A 27470-nucleotide genomic window follows, 5' to 3' on the forward strand; every position below is an offset into this window, starting at 1 on the left:
AAGCTTTTCGAAATGCAGAGTTTTGTTTTCATTGAAAAATGCAAAAAAAAAGGTTTTGATGAAAGTGGTCTTATTATTGCTGAGTAATAATCATACTTATGTGCATAAAACCTCAAGGTCCGACTGTCTGTTTTGAGAGATGGGGTTGTTTTTCCTTGCAAAAAGTGAAAGGGAACCAGCTCCGTCGCTGCGGGGATTTCAACTTTAATACCATTTCGCACACGCGGCCCCAGCACGAGTTCGCTCATCCCGTTTCAGGGTTGTGTGTGTGCATCTGAGCGTGCGTTAAATCTCCGTTATCAGATGTGCAAGGAGGAAAAACTAAGGATACGTTTACAAGTATCTTTAGTATCTTAGACTTTTTGTACATTTCATAACAGCATTAACCAAAACATAGCGTTACCAGCTCCTCATTTCACCCTGTGCCTAAGGACATTTGGTGTTTTCCCTTAAAGACCATGTTTCTGGACACAGGAGGTGGAATGAGAATCTCAGCTTTCATGATTTGTTTGGGTTTTTTAGTTTTTAATCACATTTCTTGCTCTTCTGATTACCAAGGAGGAAAAAAAAAAGAATGAAAACATGAGCTGTAATGGCTCAAAAATGAAATTAAAAAAGGCCTTGCTTTCTGTTATTATTTTTCAAATCACATTTTTCAGCCAATAATGTCGGGGGTTGGAGCAGTGATTTATTTATTTTATTTTTCTGGTGCTAGCTGGAGCTGACACTCTCAGATGTGCCGTTTTTCTGGAGGTGTGAGGCAGTGGTGTCCCAGTCCCTCTAACCTGCACATCTTTGATGGATGTTCAGGCTCCTCTCCCAGTCCAGCAAAGCCTTGCCTGGTCCAGCTCTACTTTTGGGGAGTTCCTCTCACTCTTCAGACTCTTCTAGGCGAGGAACGTTGGGGGTTTAATTGAATCATTCTTTACAAAAGACCATGAATATAAATGATGGGGGAGGGGGGAGACAGATGAATATGACGCTAGAAATTTTGCATTGAAAGATATTTGATGGAAAACAGCTTTCTGATGAAGTGAAATTTAGAGCGTGCGCCTGTCTGCGTGTTTAAACATATACATAGCACTTTTCAACCCTTTTTGTGAAAACATTTCTTTGCTCTTCCTCATGATAAATGCTACATGCAAGAAAATTTTGAACTAAAAAAATTACTTTCCCCGAGGTATTTGGCAGGAAGAACAATCCTTTTCTGACCAGTATTCTGCCCGAATTTGAGCTAGTTCTGCCAACTGGAGGAGATGAGTGAGGTAGTGGTGCCTGGCACTGGAGGCAAAGCACAAGGGACAATGAAGTCCCGTGCTGGCTGCAGGCATCTTCCCTGACCCACAGGAACCCCTACACGACTCTGCATCAGGACTCTGACGTGCCAGAAAAGGCAGAGCGGGGACACTTTCCAGGGGATCCGAGTTACTCCTGATGGCAAGGTGGTGCAGAAAAGATGGAAGAGCCTTTTGCGTCCAGCACTTTCCATTACACAAGCTTTAAAGTCCCGGGCTCGTGGAGGAAAAAGCTGGTGAACAATTTTCAATTTCTCTGCTGCCTCTTGGCGATAGTAACGTAGACAGTCCCAGGCAACTGAAAGTCATAAGCTGGGCTCCAAAAGCGTGAGATCATCCTAGAGGTTTTGAGATGGAATGGGTAAATGCCGAAGGGTGTGACGTTCTTGGACTCACTTTCTGAATCCTTCAGCCTTCCTGGCCTTTTCTCTGCAGAATTAACCTTGGCAAGGGAGAGGAGGTGGGCAGGGAGGTCTGACCAGCGTCCTTCTCTCTTGGCATCTCTGAGGCGCTTTATACCAGTTGCTTAAAGGCAAAGAGCCAGATCCTGAGCCAGCATAAACCAGCACAGCTCCGTCGGTGTCAGCAGGGCCTCCCTGATTCACACCCACTCGGGCTCTCCTCCCAGCGTCAGGGAAACTCTTTTGAGGAATTTGGTTGCAAATTCAAGCACTGCTTGGCTGGGACAGCACGTCTCTGTTATGGGAAGCTCTTGGGACTTGCTGGCTTTGGGCAGACTCCACCTACAGCAACCAGCCTGGGGAGAAATCACAGACTCCCTCTCCCCAGATCCTCAACTTTGGTTTTTCCTCTGCTTCCACTCTTGTCCAGGTACCCCCAGGGCCCAGCAAGCCCCATCACCTCTTCCTACGTACCAGGTGTCTCGGGCCATCACATAAGAGCGTATACGTGTGTTTCTGTGTGTCACACTTACTTTTTTTTCCGGGGTCCCCTGCTTCATCATTATCTTAATCACTGTTGTGTTAAGTTTCATGCTTCCTTTGACCTTTATTTTTGGCCTGGTTGTGCTGTTTATCTGCCTCTGACACTTGTCCCCTGGTGCTATTGCCAGGGAAACCCAGCACAGAGGCCTTTCCCTTTTCCCCCACCCCCTTGTCCCTTTCTGTTTAATTTTTTTCTTTCCTCTTCTTTTTCTTTTTTTTTGTCTTTTAACATGGTTTTCCTAAAAAGTTTTTTAATCAATCAAATTTGAGGCAGAAAATAGGCTTGGTCACGCCTGGTCCTTGGGTCGTGTGACACTCACTCAGGGTCCTGACAGCTCCTCAAAAGGGGCACCCGGGACGAGGAGGGGGGGCCAGCAGCATGTTTCCCCAGGAAAGGGCCCGTTTCCATGGCACTGCCCCCACCTCTCCGCCATCCGCCAGCCTGACGTGGGCCCGAGGCTCTTCAAAAGAGGTGTTGGGAAGCGTGCGTGTGTGCGGGTCCGGGGAACAAAACTGCGGCGCGGGGGCGGCGGCGGCGGGGGCATGCTGGCTGCGCTGACAGCTGCCGGGGTTCTCTGCCACCGGAGCTCGTGGGGAGCCAGTGGGAGCGACGGCCGCGGAGCCAGGGCCCCAGCCACAGCTGCATAATCAGGGGCTTTTCATAAATGCCCCATTTTTCATCCCCATCTAAGGCGTTTGCTCCGAGAGCCGGTAGCCCTGACGTGGAGGGACGGCACTCCTGTGTCCTGGTGCACACCTCTGGCTTGGCTGCCCCTGCACCCTCCTCCTCCTCTGCCTTCATCCCTGCAGGCTGGCAAGCGCCCGCTCCTCCGAACTGCAGCTCGTGCCCCTCTGGCTGCGGTAGGGCCCTGCTGGGGCTGGGGCGGCGGAGGGAGCGTGGAGCCGGCCTCGTGGCTGCCTGGAGGGTGCTGGCTCCCACAGTGGCACAACCTGGTCTCGGCATGAGCCTTGACATCCTTGGCACTTTCACTTTTCCCTCGGGTCCCCCCTGCTTCCTTCACCCCCGCCTCTCCCCACCCTGCCCTGGGAGACCACTTGCCCTTCTGCTGCCTTCATCCAAGGCTCTGTGCTGGGGAATTTAAAGCCCTTTTCTTCCCCCTGCCCCTTTCTCAAGCTCTCTTCTTTCGCTCTGCTCCCTCCTGTCCTTCTTTTCCCCATGCCCTTTCCAGTTTTCCATTTGTGCAGGGTCTTTTTCTCTTTTTTATAATTAATGATTAGTTTTAATTGGTTTGCTTAGGCAGCCTGACAGCAAATTAGCAGGAGCCAGCCCAGGGCTGCTGAATGCCAAGTTTGGGGACTGCTGTGCTTTACAGATGTCAGGGCGGGAGGTGAGGTGAGCTCCATAGGATCCTCCCTTGGCATCCTCCCTCCTGCTGTGCTGGGTGGTGCTGGGGCTGTGCTGCGGGGTGGGGGTCTGGGGCCTTTCCTGGTCCTGGGTGGCATCAGTGCTGGCAAGCTGGGACCAGCAGTGGATTGGGACCAGTGGGGCTGCTGTCTCCCATCCCTCTGTCCCTTGCCTGGCTCCAGCACTCCAGAGGTGGAGGTGGCCGATGGGCACTGAGCTGCAGGGTTACCTCCAGGATGGCCCCTGTCCCTTTTCTACTGCCCAGCATTGGTTTTCCTCTGTCTTTTTGCATCACCTTTATTGAGCTGGCCTGGGCTCTGCTCAACAGGTTTGAGCAGAGGGGGAAAGGGTGAGAGGCAGGGCAGGATTTCCCCGGGGAGCACTGTCCTCAGGAGCAATGGAGCAGGCGGCTCTACCCAGTGCTCAAGGGCAGGTAATGGGGAAAGGGTGGGAAGGGAAGGGGGGCTTTGCTCTTTTCTTCCTTCGCAGTGATTTCGCTTTTCTTTTCTTTTCTTTGCCTTTTTTATAGCTCCCATTTTTCTTTTTTATGAGAGAGAAACTGCAGGGTTCTCCCAGGGCTGGGAAGAGCACTCGGTCCCAGGCTGCTCCCAGCCAGATGGAGGGAAAGAGAAGGGGGGCAGCGGGCTCGTAATCCTGGGAGGAGAGTTTTCCTCGTTAAAGAGGATTGGGGATGGAGTCTAGGACATTTCAGCATGTTGTTTTAGGAAGAAGGGGCAGACCATGACCTATTTGGGACGCTTGTTACCCTCATTTTCAGCACAAAACTTTGCTGAGAGCGCTGACAGCTGTGTAGCCCTGACAATCGGTGGATGGAGTGGGTTTGTATTGCGCTACTGGTATTGCTTTGTAATGGCAGCCAGGAAAGGGGGAAACAGGAGATAACACGAGTTGCCCTCTCCTTCAGCCCATGTGTTTTTCCCTGAGCAGCCCAAGATGGGTAGGAAATGATACCTGAGTGTGACTGTGCAGTGAGAGCACGCAGGGCTCGGTCCTGGGAATCTCGGGATGTCCTTCAGCTGCCCCTCACTCTGCCCGGTCGGTTGTGCCCGGTCTCCTCGGCTGACCAGTTTCTCCTCCTCCTCAGGCCAGGCTTGGGCCAGTTTGGGGACATTTCTATGCTGCTGCCCTGTCCCCTCGCTCCTGAGAAAGGGTGTGAGCTGTGTTCCTCCCAGCATTAGCGCCTGGAAAGGGTCCAGGGCCCAGACTGGGTTTGCAGAGGAAAGGGATGGAGTTTGTGTCTGCCTTTTGTTCTGAAACATCTACTCAGCAGATGACAAGGCTCAACTGCATCTATAAAGCAGCCAGGATATTCCAGCCCTTCTGCAAAACCAAGAAGGCTTGTGGGGCTGGTGACAGCAGGGGGTGTTTCTTATCCCTAGCAATCCTGGACCTTCTCAGTTGTGCTTGCTTTAGGTGTTACTGGGTGCTTTTGCCCTTTCTGGACACCAGTCCAACCCTCCAGCTGAGTGTTTATATCTGCATTTGCCTTTTTATGGGATCCAGAGCACATGTAGAACTGAAATCAGAGGAATCTGGTGTCTTCCTGGGATTTCTGTCATGCAGGAACAGCCTTTTCGTCAGTGACAGAGGTCCCTGCTGTATTCCAGATTCGTGAAAGATGGAAGCCAGCACAGACATGTCTGCCAGCAGATCCGTGTGCTGTTCAGCCGGGAGCGTAGTGGCAAACCCCACGCTGTGGTACCTTGCTGCAGCCTGGCCCCTTCCCCAAAGCCCCGTACGTTTAGAGCTCACCCAGGTGAAAATACGGATAATGCACGTAGAGACCGATGCTGTGCGGGCGCCCCTGAGGCTCAGAGGCTTTGGTCGCAGTGCGCACTCCTCTGCCCCTGCCCCATTCAGGACACACTGCTGTGCGTGCCCACACAGCTCAAGTCACTCCCCAGTCCTGAGTGACCCTCCAGAGAGTCCCTCATGTGGCTTTGCCAGGGTTTGGGACCTTAGTTGAGCTTTGGGCCTCTGCAGAGCCAACCTAAGGATGAGTCTTCCTTTCCTGGGGAGAGAGGGAGAAGGATGAGGGAGAAGTGTGGAAAAATACCTGCTAGAAAAAGGTATTTCAGTCCATTTCAGTTCTCTGTGATCTTGGCTTATTGCTACAGCTGATGTCCATGCAATAGCAGAAGATGCCTTTTGAACTCCTGCAAAACTTCCATGTTCTGTGCACTTGGGAAGTCCTCTTTTCCTTTTCACACCCACCCTCTCAGGAGGTGTTTTAAGACCTTTTTCACTTTCTTGCAGGCCCTTTACATTTCCGGGCATTTCAGTGAGCCAGAAGGGGCTCAAGGAGTTGGCCATACGCTGTACACCTTTGTGTGCCAACAAGACTGGGACAGATGCAGCTGAGCCTGGGTATGGCCCGGGCTGCGTTCTCTGTTTGGCAGTCACACGTTGGCCGGTGCTGAGGAATAAGGGAATAAGTCCTGCTCGGACTTTTTTTGCCAGGTGAGGTTTGGGCCAGGCCAGACATGTGACCGCGTGCCCAAACTCTGCGCCGTAGCTCCTGCTAGTGAGGCACTTGTGGCACTCAGCTGGAGGACTGGCAGCGCAGTGGTGGCTGTATTCCGACCGTGGGGCTGAGCTCAGAGTGCGGGGCACTTGCTTTGTGGCATGCCAAGTTTATTGCTGATACTGGATACTAGATCAGGACAGTTTCAAAAATTGGTAGTGCCACTGGAGCATCAGGCACTGTGCAAAGTTAAAGGAAGGCACAGCTCCTTCCTCAGGAGAGGAGCCATCCCTTTCCCTGGTGCCAGAGCTGTCCCTTCACGTCTCCTTACAGCAACGTGGGTGCCGATATTGGACCTCTCCCTTTGCAGTTTAGGGAACTTCATTACAATTGTGTAGTTCTTGACAATTGAATAGCAGCTGAGGATCACCAGCTGTTTCACCATAGAGCTAAGGGAGAGAAACTGAGGCATGGAGCTGAAGGTGCCTAAAGATGCCCTCAGACTTCCCCCCAGAGTGACTTGCCAAGGGGTTATCCCACCTGGGGTCCTCGGTAGCGCATCCCACGGGCCACCAACACAACCCATCATTGCAAATGAAACTGAGGGGAGCAGAAACCAGTGATGCCTCCTGCCCTGCATTTGCCTTGGCTTGCCACCCTTCCTCTCCTCTTCCTCCCCTGGCACCCCTCGCCGCCAGCACGTGCCCTCGGCCCTGCCTCGGCCAGCAGCCCGAGCCGGCTCCTTTAAGGCAGGCACGCCGGGGAATTGCGCGCAGTGCCAGCCTTAGCTGCGAGTGCCTCTCCCGCTTCCCCCTCGGAAAGTTTCCTGCCCAATTGTTATGTGCGATCCGATCTGAAAGTTGCTCTCTAAGCTTCTTGTCACATTTTGACTTAATGAAGTGCAACTGGAGTGGGAATTGGGGTTCATCACGCCAGTCTCACTGCGCTCCCTTGTTGTCAGAAAACAGGGGCGGTTGGGGACCGTAATGCAACGCTGCAAGTCGTTATCATTCCGGTCAGTCTGTTTAACACAAAATTAAACAAAGAACTAATTAGTGCCTCATGAATTAATAAATGCGCAGTTGCCGGGTAGGAAGGGGAGGAAGGAAAAAAGGTTGTTGAAGGAAAGATACTGAAAAAGTCGAATTAGGATGTTGTGTCAAGGGGAAAAAAAAAAATCTGAGTCCACTTTGGCGAAGAGTTTGGATCCATTGGTTTCCTTGGAATAAGCTCCCCTCCTCCTCCTGCGTCCTGCTTGTCTGCTCTAGAGCAGCGATGTACAGGCAGGCACAGGGAAAAGGGAGATCTGGATTTCTTCATGATGTTCCCTGGAAGGTGGAACTGGGATCCATAGGCCAGTAGCCAGATATAAATATTTATCCAAAGAGTTTTATGCCCAGATGTGGGAGCCGAGAGGTGCGGGGTGGAAGCCCTTCCTTGGAAAGGAGGGAGACTTTGAAGATGGTCATGGCAGGCACGTCTCCTCTCTTTGTCCGAACGCTTTGGAGCTTCATACTTCCTGGTGAGGGGTATTGTGTCATGGCTGGGGCCTGTCCCCAAAAAGTTTGTCTCCCTCTGAGTCAGGGAAGGAGCCAGCCCTTGGTCTCCTGAAGCAGAGGAGGGGCTGGAGCAAGTAAAAGGGGAAGGAAGCCCCACGGAGGAGGGCAAGGAGGCAGGGGAGGCAGGGACGAGGTGGGGAGGAGAAGGAGAGAGAGTGGCAGTGGGGTAGGCAGGAAGATGGGCAGGGTGAGGTGGCACCCATGGCTTTGGAGGTGGCAACATGTTGCTCATTTTTCTGGAGAAGCCATGACTGTCACAATAACAGTGTGTAATCTCAGATTAACTGTGTCCCAGCAATGCCCCCCCGCCCTGCTCCCTGCCCTGACCGCGCTGGCCGGCCCCGCTCCCCGCACGGAGCCGTGCAGCAGCAGGGAGGCCAGCCGGTGCTCCCGCAGCCGAGCGGGGCGCGTGGGCTGTGCCGGACGCCCACCCGGCCAGCCCCGCAGGTGCTGTGCCATGCCGTGCCGCGCTGCGAGCGAGCGGGCTCTGCTCTGGCGCATTGTCAGGCAGGGAAGCAGGCAGAGCTGGGGGAGGGAAGAGTCCATCCTTAAGAGGACATGTCAAGTACAATTAGCGTTATCTGTCTAAATATGTACTGGGAACACAGAATACAAGAGGAGGCCTGGCTGGCTTTAATGGAGACATATGCAAGGTCATATTGCCTCATACAATCCCCCAATCTGATTTGGGGATTACACATTCTAAGTAAATTGGCGTTATTCCTCTTGCATCATTGATAAGCTGCGGCCGAAAGAAGGGGAGTGAAAAAAAAAAAAAAACAATTAAAAACTCAAACCCAAGAATTGACCGTGCACAGGGGGCGAGGGAGTGAAGCCGGGAAGGCAGAGAGAGTTACAGGCAGAGAGCTCGGGAAAGGGGGAGAGAACAAAAGGGAGGGAGAGAAAAAAGAGCATGACAGAATGGCAGAGAAAGCGATGGAAAGAGCAAGGAAGAAAGGGAGAACAAAGAGAAGAAAAAGGTGAGAGAGAGGATGAGAGAGCCAGAGGGACAGAGGGTGCCAGGGCGGGAGAAGGACCTCAAGTGGGGGAGCTGTTACTCCAGCCGTGTCCTCAGCCTTGTTAGCGCCAGGATTTGAGTGGGAAGGGAAGGAGCCAGGTTGGTTATGCATCTCCGTCACCCGAGGGGCTGGCTCCCTGTGCTCTGTGTCCGTCCATCCATCTGGGATATCTCACCAGCTCCTTCCCGCTGGGTCCCAGCCAACACCAGGCATCTATCTCGGGCGCAGTGCGCGGGCAGTGGTGGAGTGCGAGTGACGGGAGGAGACCGTCCGCACGCACGGAGTGCCAGGATCCCGACACGCAGGGACGAGCCGCGGCGTTAGCACAGGCTCCCCACATCCAGGTCCCTCTCGCTGTCGCTCCCCGAGAGCCTGAGTGGGGTCCCCGCGAAGGGCTGAGCTGCGGCACACGCGGCTGCTCCCGGGAGAGGGAGGCATGCCGTGAGCCAGGGCTTGGCACAGGCGGCTGGGGCTCCTGCCTTCAACCACTGACTCACTGTGGGTGACCTCGGGCCAGTTTTTCGCCTCACCACCACGTCCCGGGCAGTCGGGATAGCTGTTTTGGCAGGGATGTGGAACAGAGTGTGGGAACGGGCCGAGCACCCTTGCCGTTGTGCGTGAAGCCACTCTGTGCTCCCTGCTACCTTCTGGCTCTGGGAGAGGGAAGTCCCTGGCTGGCTGGCTCCAGAGCAGTCCTCCCCCTCCCACGAGCTCTCCTCCCACCCTGCCTGTGCAGGATAACCCCCTCCGGAAGTCTCACGGCACGGCTTTTATGCTCTGTCACATTTTTGGAACATATGGTTTTAAATAATTCAATTTACTTTTCATGTGTTTTGCTGTGACTTTTTTTCCCCTGTCCCTTTTCTCTTTCCTCCACTCTCTGCATTCTCCAGGAAAGAAGATGCACAGATGAGTGGATAAGGGGGTTCAGTGCCTTGGGATCCAGTCCTGCACCCCGTGGTCTTGCACCCCATGGGTGCACTAGGGAGGCCTCAGCATTAGCACACTGCTGAACCTCTGGGAAAGAGGGGTCAGCAGAGGAAATGGGCAGATTGGAAAGGGAATGATCTGGCGTGGGGCAGAAGGCACCCTTGGTACGATGCAGACCAGTGTGAGGTCTGTCTGTGGTACCTGAGAAGCAGGATTCAAGCCAGTAACAGCTGCTCTCTCTATGCTAAATTATTCCCAGCCCTTGTTAGGAGTGTGACGCACAGCGAAGTGCAGGAGTGCTCTGTGTCTCGTGATGTGCATGGCGCTGCATGGTGCAGCCAGAAGCAGGAGAGCACTTTGTTCCTGTGCGAAGTCTGAATGCCTCATGCTGGCCCTGCTTGCAGATGGGTTCTCACCCAGATGTTGTGGGTGTCTGTGCCTTGGCTCTTGGTCAGGTGTTCCCTGTGTATTAACTGGATCCTTTCTCTTCCCTTTCCAGGATGAAGTGAATTTAGAGCTAAAAACGAGGCAAGAAACCAGGCCTTGAAATCTCCGAAAGGTAGGAGAGACTTCAGACTGCAATGGGTATGTCATTACTCCCTCCTGGGTTCTCTTTTCCTCTGCGTGTCTCTCACACCCTGTGGCCTGCTTGCTGTGTCTGCACTAGAGCTTCTGGGACTGGACTGTCGTTAGTTAGAGAGAGAGAGATGAAAACAGAAGGTGTTCTAATGCAGACATGGCCAACGTGTGTCCTAATCCTGTCTTTGTCTTTGTACACCAGTTGTTCTGGGCACCTGGTTTTGTCACTGTGGGTTTTCCTCGATATCTTCTCTGCTGCCTCTACCTTTACAGATAAAAAAATTATGTAAGGGTTTTGGTGAGGAGAGTACCACTTTGTCTTTGTCCATGTGGGCTGGTGGGAGATGGATAAGGTTCTTTCACTGAATAGGATGCAGTCTCCATCTACTGTGAAGTTTTGCTGAGCTCAGTTCACATAATTTAAGATGGTGATGTGCATGCTCTCCTCCTCCTCTGGCACATTTTGATCTATTCAGACTGCAGCACCATGCTGGTAGGATGGAAGCAGCTCGGGGTCTCCAGCAGAATCCTGACATTTCTGTGTTTTCCCTTTGTGTAGATCCTCATAGTCTGTGTTACTGCCCCAACTTTGCAGTCTGCTAGATCTGGATGGTCACTTAGTCTGTGCCTGCTGAGATTTAGAGGCCTAGAGCCCAGGGAAAGGAAAGATGATTGCCTCTCTTAAAAGCCTTGTCCCCGTGTGCTGGGTAAGAGAGTCCCTGTGCCACCTCAGGTGATGGTCACTGGGAAGTCCCTGCCACACCGAGACAGTTCCTGCTGTCCTCGCCTCTTCCTCGTGGCCCCGGGAGGACCACGGGACTCCTTTGTGTGTCACCCGGAGAGTTCCCACTCTCTTCCCTGCATCTCTGCGCTGTACCCTCTGCAGCGTGGCCAAGTCTAGCCTCTCCCATCGCTCCTCTCCCTCCGCAGGCACCAAGGCAAGTCTGAGACCAGGCCAGGGCAGGAGTGGCAGTTGCAGTGGGAGGGTGGGACCGCTCTGCTCCGTGGGACATCACGTCAGAGGTGCCGGGAGCACTCGCTGCCGTGTGTCTGCGCTCAGAGCATCCCTGCTGCAGTGGGCACCCCTGAGCCCCAGCGTCAGGGAGCTCGGAGGCTGAGTCCAAGTGGTATCAGAGGGGCCCGGGCTGGCTGGGGAGGGAGGGGGCCCCTAGCCAGGCTGGGCAATGTCAGAGGTGACCGGTGGAAGGCCAGTGTTATGTAAATACCGCTGCTGTAACATGGCAGGCCTGAATGGCCCTATGCGTCCATCCATCATTGCTGGGGAACAGAAGCCTCCCTGGGAGCACGGGGGGCCGGCAGCGCGGGGCATGCAGACACAGGCAGCATGTGCCCTACTCATAAACTGTTTGTTTTCTTTTTGTCTCTCTCGTTTCGGGGCACCCTGCTGAGAGCAACTCTCTGTTTTGTCCTTGCAACCTCTCCCCCAGCCTTCCCCCCACCACTTCAGCCCTTCCTTTTCCTCTCTCCTTCCTCCCGCCCTTAAAAAAATGGGGGGGGGAGGGAAAAAAATTAAAAAAGTCCCCAGTTCACATTGCGGCTTCTTTCTCTGACTTCAAAGGCTCCCCATCATTGTTTGGTATCGGCAGGCAGTGGCCCTGAAAACGTGATCACAGCCGGGCACAGTGTAGGTCACCACCGAGCGCCATGCTCCGAGCGCTGAAAGGAACAGGCAGATTCTTCCCTTTTCATGCTTCACAACCCTGGTTACAGCGCTCTGCCTCGCCCGCGTGCTCCTCGCTGCGTGGCTATTCTTGCTCTTTTCTCCTCCTCTTCCTCCCGCCCTCCCGCTCTCTCTTTCTCTCAGGTCCCTCATTTCTCTGTCTGTTTGCTCTCGTTCTGCCCTCCTCTGTGCCCAGCATCACACGCTTTTCACACTTTCTTCTCTTTCTTCTTTCTGTTACTTTTCTTCCTCACTCTCTCCTGCCTGGAACGGCACTGCTGCCCCTTCTCTCTCCCTCTCCACTCTTTCCCTCTCTGCTATATGAATCGCTGTTTTCTGTCTCCCCTTTCCCTCTCCTGCAGCTCAGGCTGGAGGCTGAGATCCTCACGCTCCCCGTTCCTGTTCAGTAGCCACCTTCCTCTGACATGTGCCCGCGTTTCTCTCTTCCCCTGTGATATCTCACTCACTGTGCCCTAAATTGCGGAGGTTCTGTAATCTCTGGATTAGCCCTAGACAGCCTGTGCTCCCGTTCTCCCGCGAGGTGCAAGCCGGCTGCTTTCCTGTGCAATGGGCTGACCCCACAGAGTTCAGCACGGCCTTTCGTGGGAGGCAGCGCGCGGTGCCTGCCGACTTGCCAACTTGCTCTCTGCCTTTGCTGGTTAACCTGCGAGGAGCTACCAGGTTGTGGCCAAGTTGTGAAGCCAGGTGCTGACGTGATGCGTATCACAGGGAAGCAGAGGGAACATTGGAATCTTGTAGGTCTCGTGCGGAAGGTGACGCTGATGGTAGCGCTGGAGGGCAGAGTTAGGCAGAGATAAGGCAGAGTGAAGCAGGCCCAGCGGTTCGAGTGGGCATCCCAGAATACTTCTGCAGTGGATTTCAACCTCATCATACTGAAACTTGGGTGCGTGTTTGGCTGCACGGTGAGCCGCAGTCAGACGGCAGCTCCGTGCCTGCAAAGCAGCCCCCCCAGCAACACCAAGAGTTTCACCGTGTCTGCAGCAGAACCGCACAGGGCTCTGCACCCCTCCGGCACCCAGCGGGGTACGGCCACCCCGTCCTCTGCCCCCGAAGCGGAGACCACGGCGCCTGTGCCTCTGGTGATTTGTGAGGTTGTTTTAATGCCGAGGAGCCCACCAGGACTTGTCTCTTGCTAAATAGGCATATTAAGGGACATTGCGGCAGGGGTTATAGAGTAATAATTTGTCCTAATGAGCTGGTGTCACGTTCTCCTAGGCCAAGCTGCGCGCGAGCAGGAGCCGTGGTAGGAAGGGGCTGCACTCACTGACCTGTCAGCCCAGGTTAATGAAGTACCGTGCCGCTTGAGGGGTCGGAGAGCAGGAGCTCAGCAGCGGCTCAGGGGGGCCGGAGGGGAAGGACAGGGCTCTTCCCTGAGCAGAATGCCCCAGGGAGAGGCCTGTGCCCTGCAGGACGGAGCAGCAAGATGTGCGTTATGACACTGGGATCTCCGTGCTGGGCTGGCAGGCTGAGTGCCACTGCATCCTCGTCAAACGGTCTCTGCAGGCAGAGGTGAACCTGCTGCAGCTGGGGTTTGGCAGGGGTTCGTCCCCTGGCCTTGCAGGACAGCCCAGGTTGGCACCTGTGGAAGGAGGCTGGAAGAGTAAGAGAGGAGAGATCTCACCTTTTCTACAGGTGCTCCCAAGACTGGCAGGGCTGAGCTCCCACACAGCCAGACAGAAGAAAAATTCCTCGCGACACCAGGGCATAGGTGCAGGCGAGTGGCCGGTGGTGATGAGTGGTGTCTAGCTAGGAGATTTACAGAGAGGTGCCACATGTTCATCCTCACCTTTCTCTGTGCACAGAGTGTATGAACAGCCAGAGGAAGTTCTCTCTGTCCTTCCTGTTCCCTCTTTCTCCTCCCCTTGTGCTTCCCAATGGCTCGCTGAGATCCTGAGCCTCGCACAGCAACTCTAAACCCAAGCAGTTGCTTCCATCCCTCTGGGTAGCTGGGCAGCAAAGGCACAGGGAGAGTTTTGCCAGTTTCCCAGGTGAATGGTATTAGGGAGCAGGCTAGTGGCAGGACAGCTGGGCAGCTGGTTTTGAGCAGGACTCTGCACTCTGCAGGAGAGGGCAGGAGAATCCAAGAAGGGGGAGTCCTGGCCCGCCTGCTGCCTTGGGGATCCATGGCCTGCCTTATCCCTGTGGATCACATCACCTCATCAATTCTGGAGCAGGACAGTGCCCTTCGCCACACCAGCACCCTATGGTCTGCGACACAAGCCCTGTATACCATCTTCCTCCTTCTCCCACTCATCTTTCTTTGCTGCTTCCCCCTCCCACCCCCCGCGCTTTCTCTGCTTTTCTCTGTCTCCATCTCTCTCTCCCTTTCATCTACTCGGAAGGCTTTACTCTACTTCCTTGTCACCCTAATTGATTGCATTAACCTTTCAGCGTATTGGATTTCCCCAGCACCGTGCAGAGAGCCCTGTGCAATATGCTTATAATCTGGGCTGTAATGGACAGGGAGCAGTCAACGAGCCCCTGCTCCAACAGGTTCTGCTGACAACTTCTTCTCGGGGAGGGGGAGAGGGAGCGCGCCGGTGGGCTGCCCTGCACGGCGGTCCCACAGCCTGCGCAGCCCCAGCCCAGCTGCTCCGCAGCGAGCAGGGTGGCAGTGTCAGCTTGTGGGAATGGAGTCCTTTGAAAAGGATCCAGCTTGGGAAGCAAGGGGGGAGATGTATTTGACCCTATTCCTGTAATTTTTCCTTGTGTCTGAGCCCCCCTCTCCCCTCTCTGCTCTGTCTACAGTTTTGTTCCATCTGTTCAATACTAAATTAAGGTACGCTTTACATTTAGGCACTTGTTGCTAGTGGCAGGATGAGAAGACGATATCATGGAATCTACATGTTTTCACACTTCTTTGCCTTTTCCTTTAATTTTGGTGTATAAGGATGTGAGGGAGGTGGACACTTTTCCTGGGGTTTCAAAGATAAAAACTTAGGAATATTGTGCTTATGAGGAAGGCAGCACCAGGGCACAGAGAGATCAGGAGGCAGAAGCCCAGAATTGTATCTCAGGCTTGGCCTTTGACAAATCCTTTCACTCCTTGGTACCTTCTTTTCCCCCCAGGATGGCGGAGCTGTGATTTCAGTGCCCCGTAACGCGCTGCAGAGTCTGCAGGAGGGCTGCGGGGAGACCCAGGGCTGTTATCCCTGCTCAGTGGGCAAGGGTGGGAAACTGGCCGCAGACGGGGAGTGGAGCTATGCAGCCAAGTGTCACCTCTCACGCTGACTGCGAGGCAGGAGATAAACCCACCAGATCAGTGGCAAGAGCACGCGAGTCCATTAAAGGCCTGGTGTCCTGCTGATGGTCAGGACCAGGGCCGGAGCCAAGAGAGGCTTTGGCTTTCGTTTATGTTAAAGGACGACAGTGACGGATCTGCCACAATCTCCTGGTGATGGTGCCCCCTTTAACGTGTCCTACCGTAGGCTTCAGTTCAGCAAAACGCTACCACATGGAGTTTTCCTTAAGCCAAAGTCATTGAATCACACATTTAGAAGCTTCATTTGACGTGGACCATAGGATGAGACCTAGACCCTTGTGAGGCCCGTTGATAGTTCTCCTTTTAAACAGCATTTAGCACAGGGTGAGTCTTCATTTATGGTTCTGGCTCACAGCGTGAAAAATAGCAATAGTGGAAGGATTTCTGATCACTTTGTAGATCTTTAGCTCAAGAGTTACATCATCTTGTTAAAAGCAGAGTTACTTCTGCTGCTTTAGAAGGCGGCCCGCTCTGCCCTGGCGACGTTCAGAGCTGGCATTTAGAAACTTTGCAAGTTCCTGAGCACGCCAGGAGGAGGACACAGCGCTGTGTCGTGAAACGTAAAGGTAAATCCCCAGACTCTGTTTTGTTTTTCCAGGAAGAAAGGAGAAATGGCAAGAGTCAGAGAGAGGAAAAAAAACTTTATTCCAGGTGATTATTCCGAAAAGCGGGAGGCTGCTTACAAGCCAGGAGGTGGTTGAGGGGAGGGACTTTATTTTAGGTTAAATGGAGAAGGAATAGGAGCAGGAAGCAAAGGATGAGAAATTTAAAACAAGCAAGAGGGAAAGAGAGCTAGCGAGAGCAGCACCTCCTAAATGGAAGAGTAAACAGGCACTCCGAGGCATTAACTTAATTGATTGTTCTGCAACAGGCTGAACGCTGTGTTATTCTGTCGCCGTGGCAACAGCCCAAAAAAATTGTCAGCCTGTTTGGATGAAGTGAAGCGAAACATTCTCTAATTTGCGGTGATCCGGGTGTTTGTTTTCCTTCCGAAGAGGCGGGGGCTCTATTGATCTATTGTTTGCACAGGGCTTTTTTTTAATGGCATACGGGGAAAGCGGGAGGCTGGGGTGTGCTCCAGGGGCAGGTGAGGCAACGGGGGCGTCTCTGCCGTGTTTCCCCACATCTACCTTCCCAGGGTGGCCACGCGGATCCAGCTGAAACTCCAGCGTCCCAAGGAAGCTTGAGGACAGGGGAAAGTGTTTGGCTGCGATGAGCTCGTGCCAGAGACACTGCTTCAGTCCTTCCTGTTCTCGTCCCTTTGGGTTCTAGCAGTCCCCTCTGTCCTGCGGTCTCTGGTGTTGGGTGAGGACAGCTACAACTGCCTTAGGGACAAGCTCTGTGTCCCCCAGCTCCCTTCCCAGATCCATGCTGTTCTGTTCAGTGTGTGCAGACCTGTGCCTGTGCTCGCCCTGTGCTTGTAGGAGTGTATCGTTGCACACTTGGTAGAGAAGAGGAGTCGTTTGAGTTTTGTCCCAGGACCACAGCTGTGGTAAGGTGACAAAGCCCCCGCTTTGAGCTCTCTGTTACAGCAGCAAAGAGATGAAATTCCTGGGCCAAAGGGTGGAGGATGTCATCCCCTGGGATAGGGGACCGAGCTGCTCCAAGGGACAGCCACGGTGGGACAGGTGAATTGCTGCAGGCCCAGCTTGGGCAGACCCCGGGGGCAGCACAGATGGGAAGAGGCACCAGAAAGAAGTTGTGCAGTGGCTTGTGCACCTCGGCAGCTTCATCTGGCCGTGCACAGCCTGCTTCCTGGGGGCCAGGAAGCAGCTCCTGGGGATGCCACTCGCTGTCAGCACATGCTTGGTTTCAGAGTGAAATGTCGCGGCAGCACTCGCTTTAGCTGGGAAATGTGCAGTCAGAATGGGAAAGCCTGGGAGATCAGGGAGCAAACCCATGTGGCCAGGGGTGAGCAGCAGGGCCTTGGACCGAAGACATGATGCCAAGAGACGGGTGCTGTGGCAGGGGAGAGGAAAGCTGGCGAAAAGGCACCTTACAGGGCTGCAGCAAGGGGAACAGGCAAGGATGGCTCCGAGCCAGTGGGAGGGTGACTGGCAGAGGTGGCTCTGGGCCAGCGAAGGAGAGCAGAGAGGGTTTCCTCGTGACAGAGGATCAGCAAGAGGAACAGGCTGCTGACCTTCCTTGTGCATGGCCCTGGATGGAGGTTTCACCCTCTTGTTTGGGGTTTTCTGTACTCACATGGCCTTTGGGCACACCGGTGGGGAGCACCGTGTTTCCCATCCAGGCAGATCATCTCGTTGCTCCTCGGCAGCATCCCAGCCCACACACAGCTAGCCCAGCTGCTGTACTGGGGCCGTCTGGTTGATCCCTGAGATTTCAGGGAGAGCTGTAGAGTATGTTAATGTCAGGTGCTGGAGAGCATTGCTTTGTGGGGTGTGCAGGGGCAGAAAACCACAGTATGTCCCTTGCTCTTCCTGCCTCCTTCCCTGCTCCTTTCTCTGTTGTCTTGGGGCTTTTCCGTCTCTGTACCGTTTTTGCTTTATCACCATTTTTCTCTTCCCTCTCGCTGTCTCTCTCTTCTATTTCACTCTCTCCATCCGTTTTTTAGCTCTTCTGCTCTGCTGCCCTTTCTGACAGTGTAGATGTGGGTGGGGATAAGAGATCGTCGCTGACGGGTGAGCAGTGTCTCTCGGCACTGTGTCCTGCTTGGGGATCTGCCCCCTGTGCTCCTGTGGGTGCGTGTGGGTGGGGGTATCATGGGCAGGTGAGGGAGGAGCATTTTACATCTCCCGGGAGAAAGCTGAGCTGCCAGTGAAAGTTTGGTGGTTATTGGCGTCAGGAGAAGCTAAATAACCCTGTAACTGGTATGAAGGTGAATTCACGGTCTAGTGAGCACTGAAAATACGAGAGGTCTCTGAGACAGGCAAAGTGTGGAGAGGGGAATACAACTCGCCCGTGGCTCAGGGCAGCGCTGCGCCTCTGGAGCGGAGCAGGGACGTGTGCTGTTGCCATCCTGAGCGTCGGCTGCAGCACGCCGCCTTCCGGGGGGCCAGCCGGGATGAGGAGGGTGCTCAGCACCGCAAGTTCGGTGACAGATGAGGCATGCACACATTGACACGGCAAGAACGCCCGCAGAGAAAGTCTGTGTGCCTCTGGCTGCGGCCAGCCACGCAACGTCTGACCGCACAGCCCCGTACGCGCTGCCCGCACGGTGCCGCGAGGCCACGCACACACCTGGGCACAAACGTGCGGACAGCCGCACCCGTGCAGGACCTCGCGGGTTCACATCTCTGCGTGTCCTCATGTCTGTGGGTGCATCCACGGCTCCACACACCACAAATACCGTCATCCGCCGTCTGTGTCAGCTTGCAGTCAAGTCAGATTCCCTCTGGCATGAGTACACTCTAGGCAGGCAGCACGGACAGATTTATCCCAGCATATCTTGGATGTCTGTGAGCGGGAGAAGAGTTGCAGGAAATCTATTCTTCTTCCAACTGGGAGAGGCTGATGCCTTGGAGTACCAGGAGATGTGCAGAGAGGAAACCCCCTTCAGCTTTTCACCTGGAGCTGGTAGTCTCCTTGTGCCGAATCCCTGGAACAGGGGAATTGCATTTGAAGCTCAGCCACTGGTGATTTAGTGTTAGACATTTGCAGGAGAGACTTTGATTAATTCATAGTAAAATCAAGTAGCACTTGGGTGCCAGCACCACATTCCAGGGTGAGCCGGCGACCGAGGTGCGCGCTGGGAGGGCTGCCAGGTGCCTGAGCAATCCCCGCGGAGGTGGCAGCGCCATCCAACCCACAGCCTCTCCCTGCTTGGGCTTCTTAATTATTAATTTATTTTTCTCCCTTCCTTGGCAAAAAAATAGTATTTGGTAACGACCTCAAATTGCAAAATGCTGATGATTTGGAGAATGTGTCACAGAAGCTCCAGGGTGATAAAGGGGAGACAAATCCCAGCCAACAATCCGGCTCAGCCAGTTTGCCTATTTATTAAAGAAAAAGCCCAGATCATTAACTTTTTTGTTGTTGTTCTGTTTGCGGGCAACTCCCTGCTGGCAACTTTCGGGCGCCCAGTAAATTAAACCGAGTATCGGCCTGGTTCGGGGCAGCCTGAGCACCTAGTTAAAGCTGTGAAATGCCTCAGAAACTGGCTTCGTTTATGTTAGTGCGTGAATAAACCCTCCAGGATACCACGCAAAAGTGCTCTCTGGTGTAACAGTGGTGTCGGAAAATCCTCACTCACTGCCTCGTGGAGGGTCAGGTATTGGAACTGGAGAGCTGAGCTTCGCTTCTCCTCCTGCTGCTTGTTCACACAGTTAATTGCCCCTCGACACGGTGCTGTGCCGTGCTGGTCCCCGGAGAAGCGGGGCTGGAAGAGAGCATCTGTAGGCACAGGCTTCGTTGGTTCCCCGTTTGCCTGCTTGGTTTGGTTGTTGAATAAAGAACAGTTTAGGGCTGGGCTTGCCTGCCTGGTGCCTCTGTGAACTCAGAGAGTTCCCTGTGCTATCAGGGAAGGGTGATCACGTCCCCCTCCTCTGGAGCATCCCACGTGTTCGCTGAAGTAGTGCTTCAAGCTAAATCAGTTTGCTGAGGGCTCCAGCTTCCCTTAATTCGGTGTCAGGACCGGGCTTGCATGGCTATTATTCAAGAAGCTTTATCAGAAGCACAAAGCTAGCATCTGCCCTCCTGCTTCCCTCTGGGCATCACCAGCTCTCCTGCCCTGGGTTTGGCACAGAGGCTCGAGGGACTGCCTCATGGAGCCCATTTGCAGGCAGAACTTGTTTCAGCTCCTAGAGAGTCTTGGCTCTTACACTGGCTACAGTAGGAGCGTGGTGGCTCATCACTAGTCACGGGCAGAGCAGCACGGAGGTGCCGAGAACCAGCTAGAGCTGAGGAGCTCGCCTGGGAGAAGGGAGCAAAGATGCTGCAGTTCGCTAGCCTCTCCCCTTTCCTCTTTCAGCCCAAGTGAGTTGTACTTAGAGCTAGATTTCGGGTTTTAATCCCAGCTGGCGTCCGAGCTCTTTCCCTCAGAGGTAGCCACCTTCTTCCCTAGGCCTGGTTCATGTCCCTCCACAAAGATTTCTCTGGTGAAGCCTGCCCAGACCCGTGCTCACGTGGGTGCTGATGGGAGGAGAAGGGTATTTTTCAAGGTTTCTGCTAGGTTTTTTTCTTCTGAAATACAAGGATGTGCAATTTTTTTAGTTTCAATTTAGCATTGGAGAATTTTATAATTTAGTAATTAAAATCTCTGATAGGCTTTAGAAATTGCAGCTAATTGAATTTAATGGGAAGATGATTTTCAATTTTATTTGATTACCCGGACCCCTGGCATTGGTATTTATGGGAAAAAAATGGGAAATGTGCTGTGTGGGCTAAGATGGCATAATTGAATTAGGGCTAATCGGATTTCTTCGTCATGAATTTCACTATAATTTTCCTATAATTTTCCATTAGATATCTAGTTTACAAATATTCACAAAGAAATGAAGCTCTTTCGGAATGGAGATTGCTGGCTAACAGGATTACAGGGACGATAGCTCGGCACTGCCAGCCCGGGCTCCTTCAGTAATGCAATCGCTGCGTCTGCCTCACACTTACCGCCCGCCGCTGCTCCCCGCACCCCCTCCAGCCCACTGCCAGGGCTCCCGAGGGGCCGCAGCCGCGCTTGCTCCGGGGTCTTTGCCGCCTCTTCACGGTGGCGTCCATGTGCCACTTCGCCGCACCTGTATCCTCGTGCACAGCACACGCGTCCCCGCCGATGCTGTGCCAGCGCGTGTGCACGCACGGTGTCGGCACGTACCCGGGCTTGCTCGGAGCCGCTGGCGCGCGTGCTCGCACATCCCTGTGTCAGCACCGGCGATGCTCAGGCAGCCTCGTTGCACAAGCAGGGCCAGCCCAGCCCACGCAGGCGCACACGTGCTGCACCATGGGCATCTCTCTGCATGCGCTCCTCACTGCGTCTCAGGCACGAGGGGCTGCTTTGCCTTCCCTCCCTGCTGCTGCCGTGGGAATGCTGCTGTCACTGCTCCAAGGAGGGGTCGTGGTCCGTCCCCACCCTATGCACTCCAGGGTCTCCTTTCTCTGGTCGTTGCCCGTTTCTTACCTCCCCCATCATCCCCCCTCGCCTGCCTACTGTCACTTCTAACAAATGGGTGTCCATCCTGCCTCCTCCATCAGGGACAGTCCCCAGCATCCCTCTGTACCTGCCTCACCACAGTGCCCCATGTGGAAGTGGGGCTGGCAGCCTCTGCCTGCGATGGGGCAGGTAGTGCAGAGCAGATAACGTGCCAGGCTCCCTCTGCCTTCCCTCTATTCTGCCTCTCACTCCTGCCCAAGCCAGGCCAAATCCAGAGTGAATTTATGGAGACCATCTCTGCTCCACAGTGTCAGAGTTCTGTAAGTCCCTGCCTGTCTTTCTGCCTGTCCCATCTCTGTTGCTTGCTGGGCTGCATGTTGAAAGCCTTTCTCCATCTACTGGTGTGACCCAGCCCGTTTCAGGACACAGTTGCTGGGGGAGTGAGTCAAGATCCTGAGGAGTAAGTAGTTTGGCAGCTTCTCTGTACGCAGAGCCACTTGCCATCTCCATGGCATCAGGCCGTCTTCCACCTATGTCCAGAGCAGGACAGTCTCTGCTAAAACATCCCTGACAATCCAGCGCTGTCCTTGGTGCCCAGGTGGGCACCACACCTTGTGCTGCTGCAGCCGTACACTGGACCTCTCGTGTTTGTACACTTACGTGTGAACTTGTGTGTGTGCACGTGGCATGCGCTGTGCGTTTTTGTTTGCATCCAAGCCCCTGTGTGCAGGAACACAAGCTGACTTGCAGCTCTTCTAGACAGAAATCACCTTTTTGTTTTGTGTTTGCTCCGTGTTCTGCGGGAATGGGTCTTGCCCAGCTTGAGACTTGCCTTTGGGCAGCAGTTTCGTGGCACCTCCAGAGGCCACCCCAGTGCCTGGTGTGCCACGCTGGGGCTCAGGGGCTTCGTAGGGGCAGCTCTGGGCTGGCTCAGGGTGGCATTTGCTGGTTTTACAGGCAGAGCGCCTGCTCTTCTGTGCCAGGTACCTTCCCTGTTGGATGCGATGCTTGGGTAGGACTTATCCCCTTGCCTTCTCGCCGTGAAAACCCCAGGCTGCACTTTTAATCGCTGTAGTAAATTGTAACTAATTGTTAGTGCATTCAAACCCCTGCCACTCCTTCCCCCTAAGCCTTCTGGGCCCCTGTGGAGCACGCAGAGTACGTTCACTGCCGTGTGGCCTGCTCCTGGTACAGTCCTTCCCTCTGGGCAGTGGTCAAGAGATGAGCAGCGTTTGGCTTCCAGCAGATGCTGGAAGCTGTGGAGTGTCTGGAAGAGCAGCAGGCACATGGCGGGGAGCTGGTGTCAAACTGTTTGAGTCGCGCCAAGGAATAGTAAATGGCAGAAGCGATCCCGGCAGAGCCCCACCCGGCACACCGAGACTCGGCACGGCCGCTTTGGCAATGCTTTCTGGGCGCCATGTGCCAATAATGTGATTGAAACTGAATTGAGAAGGAAGGAGCAAAAGAGAAGGAAAGGGAGAGAAAGCACGGATTGTCTGCTCCTGCCGCCCAGGCCCCGAGGCCTGCGGGCGCCTCCCTTGACGAAACAGAAATCAAACAAAATTACAGAAATAGGGCAAGAGCATTTGCCTAATAGACTCCCCGAGCAGGAGCAGGAGGAGGAGCAGAGCGCTGCCAGATCTCCAACCTGCAATCTGAGAGCCAGCGCCCTGAGCCCACATGAATCCAAAGCACGGCCCCAGGCCCCGGGGTCAGCTCCAGCTAAGAAGGGAGAAACTGCCAAGAAAATGGGCTAAGCATAAAAAACAAAGGTAGGAGAGACACACAAAGGGGGATGTCCCACATATCAGTGTGACTCACCCCCTGCTCAGCCCTGGCACACTGTCTGCGGGGAAAGCATTAAACTGTAATAATAATAATAAATTAATCATCCTTCCCCCTCCCATTGCACTTTTCATCTGAGGATCTCTGAGCACCTGGCAAACATTAATTACTGAGAGCTCCCGACGCCCCTGGGAGGGTGGGAAGGGACAAGGAGAGATCTCTTCACCTGCCGCGAAAGGGCAGCCGCGGACGGGGCGGCTCTCGCCGTGGCACAGCGGTGCCATTCAGAGCGGGGCGAGGGGTGCTGCCTTCCCTCCAGTGCTCCTGGGGGCCGGGGGCCGGGAGCTGCTTCACGCTAGGGCACGGTGGGAGGCAGCTGCGCCTCGGAGAGGGTCCGTGCCCTGGAGGGATGGAGGAAGAAGGGGAGGTGCTGCCCTAACAGGGGGCACAAGGGTCCCTGGAGGAGCAGAAAGCTCCTCAGCCTCCGAGAGGGAAAAGAACAAACTTTTCTTGAGTAAGAGGCAAAGGAGGGAGGATGGGGAAATAAAACCTGATCCTGTGACTGGAGATCACGGAGATAGGAAATCAGGCCTTGCCATTGCGTCAGCTGCAGGGCGTGGACTTCACCTGAAAAAACACCTTGGCAAGTTGTTCCTGCAAGGAGGAGTGGGAGGGACAGTGGGAAGTCTGCGGAGGGGATCCTCTGGGTTTGTTTAGGTTGTGTGTGTGGGTTCATGTGTGTCATGGTGTAGGGATATGCGTGTATTTGAATGTGAGTGAGCACAGAGTATCATTTTCTTTGTTGGGCTGCATATGCATGTTGCGTGTGCGTGCTGGGATGGGAGGGGTGGGGAACATTTGTATACTGATGTGTGAACGTGCTCAGCTCGATGCATGTAGAAGAACAGGTATGTTTAGAGGGTCTGTGTGGCTGCATGTGTGCAGTGACACATCCGTGTCGTAGCGTGTGCTTCCCCTCCTAGGGCGTCTGAGGTACAGCTGGAGCAGCGACAGTGGGCAGAGCTCCCACTGCTTAAATATTAAGTTCATAGGAGAAGTGAAAACAGAGAAACCTGGGTGACGTGAGGTGCAGAGAACTTACAGGACACATCAGCAACCTCATTCCTGAAAGAAAGGTCCAAACTGAGCTATTACAAAGCCAGAGATGAACAAACACAAACATTTCTGTGCTGTCCATCGTTTCCCTGGGTAGGATATTCCTTGGCAGTTACCGTAGCGCCTGACTCTGGTGTAAGGGCCGGGGCAGGCTCTGACGAGGATTGTGGGTGATGTTGGCTGTGCTGGTGTCTGTGCTGGGGCCGAGTGAAACGCAGACAGGCAGGATTTCAAAGGCAGCCCCGAGTGACAGTGCTGGTCGGAGCTGACGACATGGTTAGAAACCAGCAGGGGAAGTCGGGGCGATGCTGGCGATGTTTAGTCCATCGCTTAAAGCGGTGGCTTGACTGCACCAGGTGGGAAGGGGAGCCCGGTGCAAGGGCTCAGTTCAGGAGTGCTGGGCAGCTGGGCAGCACCCCGGGCAGGGCACCCTTGCCTCCTGCCTGACACGACTGTCCGCACCCCACTTCCTAGCCTGGAGGGTCCCCGGATCGCTCCGTTTCGGTAGACTTTCTTTAGATTTTTTCCGGGAGAAGCCAGAATACTTGTGGTTTTCACAAATGACTCCCCCTCTTCTCTCCCTTCTCCCTGCCCTCTGGCCCGCTGCGCTGCCTGGACGTTTTTACGCATGCAAATGCAGCGCTTGCTGAGACCTGGGTTAGGTGATGAGTTGCAGTTGCAGTGTTGGGTCTCTGGGCTCAGGACACTCTCCGGGTGCAGCGTGTCCTGGTGCATGGAGCCAAACAGTCCTGGGCTCCTTCCAGCCTTGTGACTAACCTGTCTGGCCACTTTTGGCGAGTCACTTCCCTCAGTAGTGCCTCAGTTTCCCCATCTGTGCAGTGGGGTAATGATGCTGGCCTCCTTTGAAAAGCACATTAAGTTCTGCTTATAAAAAGCATTTAAGAGCTGGTGAGTTCACGGACTGCTCAACTCTGGTGAGAAGCCCTGCTCTGCCAAAATCCATGCAGCCAAACGTGGCGTGTTCACAAAAACAGCCTACAACCTGCTCAAAATACCTATTTAATCAGGTAAATAATCTGCTCGTTTGTTTTAAAGAAAGAGGCTTATATCTGTGTTTACCCAACACGCCTCTTAGAACCTCCCTCGCATTCTTTGCTACTTAGAAAAATAAAGCAACAAAAAATGAGGAAATTCTCTGCAAAAGCAAACCCACCCCTCCTGCGGGCCGAGCGCTCCCGCGGCGGAGCAGCGCTGGCTTCCTGCGGGGCATTGGGCAAGATGCGTTAACGTCCAGGGTTGTGACACCGGCCACCGCGGGCCCAGCCGGGTCCACCGGCGCCGGGTACCGCGCGGGCTCCAGCCCTCCTCGCTGCCGTGCCAAGCCCGGACACGCGTGGGACGGCCGTGCCCGGGGCAGCCCGCCCTGCCCCTGCCTGCCCTTGCCCGGGCGCTGCGGGTCCTGCCGCTCCCCCGCACCCGGTCCCCAGGACACCGGCGCGGCTCGCCCGCGCCCCGCAGTCCCCCGCGGTTTGCCCCGCGCCGGCGGCTCCTTCCCCGCCTGCTCCGGGGCTCCCGCGGCCACGCGTGGGTCCCGCGCTCCCGCCGGCGGAGCCAGCGCCGCCCGCCCGCTCCCGCGGGGCAGGTGGCGGCGGCGGCGATGGGAGCGGGACATCGCGGCCGCCTCGGTCGGGCCGGTCCCGGCGGGCAGCCCGCGGCCCTGCGTGCCGGCTTCTTCCCCGGCCGAGCCGGGGCCGCCCGAGGTGACCCCGCCGCCGCCGCCGCCCCCCGCTCCGGCCCGCTGCGGCCCCGGCCCCGCACCTGCCCCCGGCGGCGGGCCCGGCGCGGAGGCGTGTCCGCCGGCTGCCAGCACCGCCCCCCGCGGCGGCCGGCGCCCGCCCCCGGCCCCGCTGCCAAAGTGACTCGGGGAGGACCGGCACGGCAATGACATCAGTGCTTTAAACAACTTGTTATTCGGGAGCAATCAGCTGCAATTAGGTATTAATTAAGTATTATGAAAGTTGATTATTTAAGTGAATTCGGCTTTCGTCTCTCCGACTATGGTAAGTACAGCACAATTGTCCTTTTCCTGCCCCCGGCCCCCCCCCCCCGCCCGCCGCTCGGCGGAGCCCCCGGTCGGTGCGGCTGCCGGTGCCGGTGCCCCCCGCGACGAGCGGTGCGGTGCGGAGCGCTCCCTGCCCCGGCCGCCCCGCCGCGCCTCTCGTCCCCTCCGCCGCCGCGGGGCCGGGCTCTGCGGGCAGTTTCTCCGGTGCCCGGTACCCGGGGCCGCCGCCGCACCGAAACTTTTCCCGGCGCCGAGGCGGGTGCGGGGCGGCGCGAGGGGCTGCCGGGCCGGGCCGAGCGGGGCGCGGGGGCGGACCAGGTGCTGCCGGGGGCTCGCAGCCTCTTTCACTTTTCTTTCACTTGTTTCGCGGAAGTTGGCTTCCTCTCCTGCCGCCGCTCCGGCCCCGCTCTCCCCGGCCCCGCGGAGGCCGGCGGCGAGGTGAGCCGGGGGCTCCGCTCCGCCGGGTCCTTCCGGGCAGCGCGGCGGCCCCCGCGGGCCGGGCCGGGCCGGGGCGGCGGGGCGAGGCGCGGGCTGGACGAGAGAGGATGCGGAGGGGAAGTTTGTGGGGGTTTTGAAATGATTCTGCGTTTATATTTGCTGTAAGTTGTGTGGGTTGTTTTCTCTTTCATTTCTTTCCCCTTCCGAGCTCCGGCGTCTCGTAGGTAAAGGTTGCTTGTCAGGTTCCTGTGCTGTCTAAATGAAAAGGAATTTAATTTATTTGGGACAAGGCAGTGTCGGATGAAGAGGCTGTTTATTACATTTAATGAGTATTATTTATTTTTTTTTCAACCTGGGCATATCTGGGATGGGTTTGTTTTTGTCCTTCCATGTGAGGTATGAGAGACCTCCCCCACCCCTCACATCTCCCAGGAAGGAGGAACGGTGGCCAGATTGGGGCAATGTTTTGGTTTTAGATTATAGGCCCCAGTCTTGGGGCTGGGCGTGTTTTTCGTTGTAGCTTTTTGTGGTGTGTCCACTGGTTTTTGATGAGGTATCAGAATGGGGAGCAGGGTCTGGCCTGGTGGTGGGCTGGGCTGGTTCGTGGGCTCAGCTGGGTGTGGTGGCGGACAGGGCTCCATCAGGCTGGGCGTGATTGCAGCCAGGGTCTCGGGGCGTCACTCTGCTGGTGGGTTTTCCAGCCCTTGGCCAATCTGGGGCAGGGTCTCATTTAGGTTTCACAAAGTGGGCAAATTCAGAGTTTGGTAGGAATCCCTTGGGCCGTGTTACCTCCCTCTTTGGGATCTGGGATCCCACCACTTGGGCCCCGTATCTGCTAACACAAACGTACCTGCTCTTCCTAAATGGTGTAAACCATTCTGTCCCGTTTAAAAACTAAATGGCAGCCATGGGCCAAGCAGGCCT

This window comes from Tauraco erythrolophus, chromosome 23 (genome assembly GCF_009769465.1).
Source record: "Tauraco erythrolophus isolate bTauEry1 chromosome 23, bTauEry1.pri, whole genome shotgun sequence".
In the NCBI taxonomy this organism is placed as follows: domain Eukaryota; kingdom Metazoa; phylum Chordata; class Aves; order Musophagiformes; family Musophagidae; genus Tauraco; species Tauraco erythrolophus.